This window comes from Sinocyclocheilus rhinocerous, unplaced genomic scaffold, assembly GCF_001515625.1.
Source record: "Sinocyclocheilus rhinocerous isolate Xijiao unplaced genomic scaffold, SAMN03320098_v1.1 scaffold322, whole genome shotgun sequence".
Classification (NCBI taxonomy): domain Eukaryota; kingdom Metazoa; phylum Chordata; class Actinopteri; order Cypriniformes; family Cyprinidae; genus Sinocyclocheilus; species Sinocyclocheilus rhinocerous.
The window spans coordinates 225,046-231,977 of NW_015641027.1; the positions used below are offsets into that span (position 1 = coordinate 225,046).

At 36.9% G+C, this 6,932-nt stretch overlaps 1 protein-coding gene across 1 annotated transcript in view; it reads right to left on the bottom strand.

Annotated features, from left to right (window-relative positions):
* Window positions 1-6,932, bottom strand: part of LOC107754074 (leucine-rich repeat and fibronectin type-III domain-containing protein 2-like) — a 103,746-nt gene that overhangs the window by 44,424 nt on the left and 52,390 nt on the right. The window contains exon 2 of the mRNA XM_016570389.1: window positions 3,330-3,404. The gene's annotated coding sequence lies outside the window, so the exon portion shown is untranslated. The remainder of the gene's footprint in view (window positions 1-3,329; window positions 3,405-6,932) is intronic.

Sequence of the window (6,932 nt, forward strand, 5' to 3'; positions counted from 1 at the left end):
CCTGCTCCCGCGAGACCCGATGCAACAGAGTGCGGCGCGGGACAAGATGGGCGAGTGCTGGTGCGGGCGGGTAGACACTCTTGTGTGTGCGGGATGCGGGAGAATAAAATAATTCACGGGAGTCCCGCAAAATAGAAATATCTAAACAAAAATATCTAAAACAAATAAATTGTTATTCATCTATTGCACAAAAGCAACATGAACTAATATAAAATATAAACGATTAACAGCTGCAAGTATATGCAGACTTTCTATTTAGGCTATAACACGTGTTTGCAGCATTGAGCACTGCAGTGCTGAAATTTGCGTGCTCACGAATCCTCTAATTATAACACACGGATTGTAGACATTATGAAAGATTCATAATGCATATATTTATTGTGTTATAACATAGATTTGTGAGATTGCGATGAACTGAGATGTATTTTAGAGATTATAAATGCAGCGCTCTTTGCAGGCATTCTGCCATGCCAAACCATGCACGCAGCAGCCGCTTGCTTTAGTTAAAAATAACAGTGTTCTGTGAATGTTGATGCTTTAATATGGAAACAGCTGTGCTGCTTATTATTTTGTTGAAACCTGTGATATATTTCTATTTTTTTTAGAATTATTTGATGAATACAAAGTTAAAAACAACATTTATTTAATATAGATATGCTCTGACTAGATGAGACTTTTTTTTTTTTTTTTAAGGAAAATAATACTTTTATTTAGCAAGGATATGTTAAATTGTAAAATAAAAAAAAGTGATAGTAAAGACTCACTGTATATTGTTAGTAAATACTTTTTATTCAACGTTTTATTCATCAAAGAATCCTGAAAAAAGTATCACAGATTACAATATATATATATATATATACAGTGTTGGGAAGGTTACTTTGGAAACACGACCGCTGAGGAAGTTTAAACAAAGTATGTTGCAGACCGTTCATGAAGACCCTAAGGAATCATACCAACTTGTGGAAGATCAATGTCCCCTTTGAAGCACAGCCACCACAAAATCAGACTTACTTTGAGATCATTCTGAGGTTAAATACATATTTAAAATCATAACAAGAAATATTTTATTAGCTATGATACCGTTTTTGAAATCAAATCTTTACATAGCTATGACAGTAAACACTGCTGTAACTGATTACAATTACTTTTATTTTGTAATTAAATTACGTAATTCCGTTACATGCAACTAGTTACTCCCCAACCCTGTATATATATATATATATATATATATTAAACAGCACTGTTTCTAACATTGATAATAATCAGCATAGTATAATGGTTTCTGTAGAATCATGTGACACTGAAGACTGATGCATTTGCTGATGAAAATTCAGCTTTGCATCACAGAGGTACATTGTATTTTTAAGTATATTAAAATAGAAAACAACATGTTTACTGCTGCTACCAGAAAGAGAAAGCAGTTTGTCAACCTCGATCCTAAGGCAACCAGACATGGACCATTACATATTCAATTTCATATTTTATTACATATACATTTGCATTCCACATCTAGAAGACATGTAAAAATAAATTCCCAGTCCCACAAAAAAAAAAAGTAGTTAGAGTCAACTAATTACAGGGATCAACAACAATCTAAGCACCCTACTCAAGGGTACCATATACCTGTAGACCAATAACATGACCTTTAAAAATATCTAATGTATCTTTAAGTTCTCTCTCTCCTAAACAAATCTATTGAATGATTTATATGCTTGACTAGCTCTCTCCACCTTTTTTCATCAGTCAAACAATAAAAAGGGATAGGTGAAGGAGGTGTAAATTGGCATAATCTACGGTGGCCGAGAAGTGCAAAGCAAATCACAATTCTGAAAACAAAATAACAAATTACAAACGCAAATGCAAGTCTAAAAAACTAAATAACAATTCAGAAAGCACAACAACAATTCAGAAAACATTATAACAAGTCAGAAAACACAATACATGTTTTTGCTTTCTGCGCTTATATACCAAGATGTTTGGATTGAACTATCTATCATGCTGGCGATTTATTTTGCTTTGACATCCATTTTATTTTCTACAGCTATGTGACTTCAACCCCCAGGATGGCCTATGTAGTTTATTTATGAAGTTATATCAGAATATTTTACAGCAAAACTGCAGCTCTGTGGTCACAATGGGATTTATTCCAGTTCCATAAAGAGTATATAGCATACTCCACACTGTCAGATGGCCTATCTATCCACACACAATGTGCCTTTACTATAATAGTACATGACATGTTGGCAGTGGGTATGCGTTTGAAAGCTCAAAGCTTGTTTTCATTACAATTATTATATATTTTTTTCTGTTCTTTTGTATGGGTGTGTGGATGCAGTGTAATGTGCCATAATCTTTGTTCCTCACTGGAGAGAGTCTCTTCACTTGTCACAAACACAAAACACCCTCATTTCCAAGAAATGTTTATTTGAAACAGGGAGGATGTCATTCCAGATGATGAGACTAATTATATGAGAGAGCACCAGTAATATCCTGTTTCTGTGTATGAATTCTTATCTTTCTACCTCTCCGTCGGCTCTTTCATGTAATAATGCTCAGTCGCACAATTTTCTTTCTTTTTCTTTATTTCTTTCTTTTTCTTTATTTATTTCTTTCTTTCTTTCTAGGACAAGTACCCTTATGTCAAGTTCCCTTACTTTTCTCTCTCTCTCTCTCTCTCTCTTTAACCTTTTTAACTGCAAACACTCAAGCTGGGTTTGCTGCACACAGGGATAAAAAGTACCCCATGTGTACATATACTGCTGTATCATTAATGTTGTGGTCCTATTTTTCTGCCGGAAATCCTGGACATCTTGTTCAGATAGATGAAATCATGTATTCTATCAAATACCAATAGATAAAAAATATAAAATCGACTGCCTCTGTTAGAAATCTTATAATGGGCCATGGTTGGATCGTCCATCAGAACAATGATCCAAAACAAACATCAAAGTCAACACAAAAAAAAATGGGCCACTGAGCACAAAACCAAGCCATGGCCACTACAGTTCCGTGACCTGAACACTATAGAAGATAAGTAGGGTGAACTGAAAAGAATGTCCATGATTTTGTGCGTTCATATATTGTATGCCAAAGAAGAAAGAAAATCGTGCAAAAACAATATGAGGGTGAGTAAACAATGACAAAAAAATTAATTCTATCCAAACATCAGTGTTAGAATGTTTGTTTGTGATCCTAGCTTATCAAATAATTCCAGTGAGGATGCCGATAAGAGCAAAACACGACAATTTGGAAAGCAATTTCCACACTAATCCATTTGAAAGGGTGTGAATACATGAACACTTCCACATCAACAAGTAGCTCATTCTTACCTATATTGTATTTTGTGCCATATGGTTCCTTCTCGCAGCCTTGATTTCAAACGCTCTCACACAGCAGGCTAACACCTAAGTATTCAAAAATAAAAAAATAAAATCACAATTAGTGTAAAAAAAATTATATATATATATATATATATTAATCCATTTGCATTTCTTTCTGCTCTGAGGCCCCAACAATTTCCATATGTTCAGCGTCGGATTAGCAGCACCCTTGCTCAAGTTTAGCTAGTGTTATTTTTATTTCCTTTTCACCAGTTTACCGCATCACATGTGAAGCGTATTCCCTATTCAGCTTCAAGTCAGTGCAGTCATGCAGGCGACATCAGATGGGTTGGGTATTGACAGCTCTTGAAATAGAACTGATGTGTGTGTATTTGCATAGTGTAATATGATACAATTCCCTTTTTGAGGGAATAAAGAAAAATAATAAAAAAATCAGACTTCAGACATTGTCAGGAATCGGACTATGATACTAATGCTAGCTCAATGACATGTGAAGTGATATAAAAGTGTTTACCTGCACTGAAATGTTTCATGAAGCATCAATATAAATCCTTAAAAAATGACTACAAAACAAAAACAAAACAAATTTTAAGGTAGGAGAATACCCACCATTAAATTAAACTGTACAAATTGCCGGCGAGATCTAAAAGCGCCAGCATCTAATGGAGGGATTTGACCTTTTTAAAGAGACTTTAGAGATAAATGAGGAAAGACGCTGTAATGCGCTCAGGGTGACAGACTCTGACATTTGCATTCAGAATAAACAAACACCTCTGTTTGGCTAAAAGAGGCTCTTGAGATGAGTACTCTGCTGCTGAGCCTCAAGAGAACAACTGTTGAAATATCACCAATTAACATTAAATTAAACTAAAAAAAATATATGAAAACATCCCAGGCCGTTCACACTTTAAGAAGACAGATTTTCCATAACAGAGTGTTCCATATCATTACACACCGTCTGTTTTGCATGCATCTTTGTGTTTTAAAGTCGCTGTGAAAAAATGCTAAGATGCATCTGCCTTTGATGGATGACTGGTCCCATTTTGTAGGGGGAATGAATGAATGAATTTAAATTGTGCATTTAGTGGGTCGTCTCTTATGTCTGCCTATCCATCCAATGCAATTGTTGTTGATTATATAATAATAATAATAATAATAATAATAATAATAATAATGTTTACTTTAAGGACACTGTAAAAAAAATCAATGTGTTATTTGTAATTCAATGCGTAATTCAATGTGTTACTTGCCGTTTATTTGTAATTAATTGTGAAATGTACTAGCAATTTCGGAGTGAAAAAAATGCTTCTACATTTTTTTTTCAGCTCATTGTGCTTTACAGAAAATAAACATAAAAGTGCATCTAAACAGAACAAACAAACCAAGTTATGTAACAACAACGATTATATACTATACATACTAGTGAAACAACCTAGTCTCAGCTTCAATTGTCACACACTTGGACCACTGGCTGAATGTCTGAGGCACATAGCACACAAAATAGGATAACACTTCAGGAGTTTCGAAGTCATCATTGGATTTCTGGGAGATGGGTCCACCTAGAAACAAAGCCGACATGACACCAAACCCCTTATTGGAATAAGAAAGCCATTGTGTTTACAGCTGTGACAGTAAGTGCTTATCAGGATCAACTAAGCACTGGGTTTTCAAAAGTATGTGAAGTTCACAGCACCATTAATGTCGTAATCTTGCACAACATTCTTGAATTAATTGCATGCCGGTCTCTTATTATAGGGACATCGACTTTACATTTTGATGCCCCCAAACTTGGAGATGAACAAAACAAACTGTGAATGGTCACTTTACATGTCAGGCAGCCCTTGGCCAATGATAGCCGCTATGTAGTCCAGACCTTCTGCTGTCACTCTGAAGGTCTGTCTACAGTACAGAAGACTAGAAACAACCTAACAATGGAGCCAACATCATAGTGCACAGTATTGGAATAGATCAACACGTAATCCCAAAGAGACTCCAAACAAAATGAGTGTGCAGAAATAGAACATAAAAGAAAAACAGCATTGAGAAAACAATGTTGAAAAAGATTTAAAGCGAGTAGTTTCTTAAAATAAATGACCAAAAAGGCACACATGAGCAAGAATATTGAGAATGATGCAGCTGAAAGAACAGTCTGTTCCACACGGTCTGTAGACAGCCTCAATTTGCCTGCATCAATACAGAGGCTTTATGAGGGTCAGTGCTTTCAGAGCAGGCTGCGCAGACAAATCCAAACACAAAATGGGAGTTGCTCAGCCACCTGACAAAAAACAAGCTCACTCTTATTATAGAAGTAACCTGGGTCTTCACGCCTCTGTTCAACAAGTTATACTGACTGAACTAAGAAACATAGTTACTTTCCTCAACTCTGAAGGCATATAAAGTTTCATAGCATGAATCTTATATGAAGTTATTGTGTGGCGCAGTGTGATCAGCGTTGCACTAATTAACTGTACTTTCTCTCACAACAAATTTACATGAACAGAATCAAATGCAAAATAAATTCCCTGTGAATAAATTCTTGTAGATGAAAACAAGGGTGTGAGGGATAGTTTTACAGTCTTTAAAGTGCCCCTATTATGCCTTTTCGAATATTACCTTTCATGCAGTGTGTCATGTAGCTGTATGCGTTCATAAACTATCTGCAAAGTTGTGAAGCCGACAGTGTACGATAAATAGTTACTCTCTATCAAAAAAAAAAGAGTCTGCTCGCAGTCACCTAAACGAGTCATCAGGAATTCTAATCTTATTCTGTTACGGGTCTACGCACGAAGTAACACATTTGCATAATGTCTGCCCACGTTCTACGTCGCCAACTTGCCCGCACACAAACAGTAACGTTTCCGTGTAGTTAACATCATGTAGAGAAGACGATTACATTTTTTTATCACATCTTATAATTACCACAAACTTGTTAAAGGTGCAGTAGGTGATTGTTTTCAGAAACATTTTTTGTTATGCTGGTTGAAAGTCGCATGCTGTGCAGACCTACAGTCTATGGTGCAGACAGAGCGAGAATGGCAGACAAACATCAACAACCCGATCTTCCTTCCTGGTATTGTAGTACTTTTAAAGTTTTCTCACGGGTAATTGACACATGATGTAGCCCAGCGGTTCCCAATTCCTGTCCTCGTGCACCCCAGCTCTGCATATTTTGCATGTCTCACTTAGTTAACACACCCGATTCAGGCCCTGTCCCAAATGGAACACTTCATGTGCACTTGCAGTCTTACGGACTTACAATGGCTGCCGCACGCGCGTGTCCGTTTAGTCCACGAGACCGTAGGGTGTCCCATTCGTCATTTTAGCGTTCAGAAGGGTGCTCGCGAGCGCCCCCTTTGCGGCCGTTAAGCGCCCTCGATCCACACTTCTGCTGAGCCCGCACTGGGCAGACTTCTACCCGACAGTCAAAGCGGCATTACGTCACGAAAGTGCGGACTTAGAGGAAGACCGCGAGGGTTTAGGGTGCCATTTGGGACAGGGTCTCAGATAACCAGCTCGTTAGAAGTGAGCTACATGCATGAACTGTGTTCCGAACGATATGATCCCTACACAGTGTTCGTTGCTCCCTATACT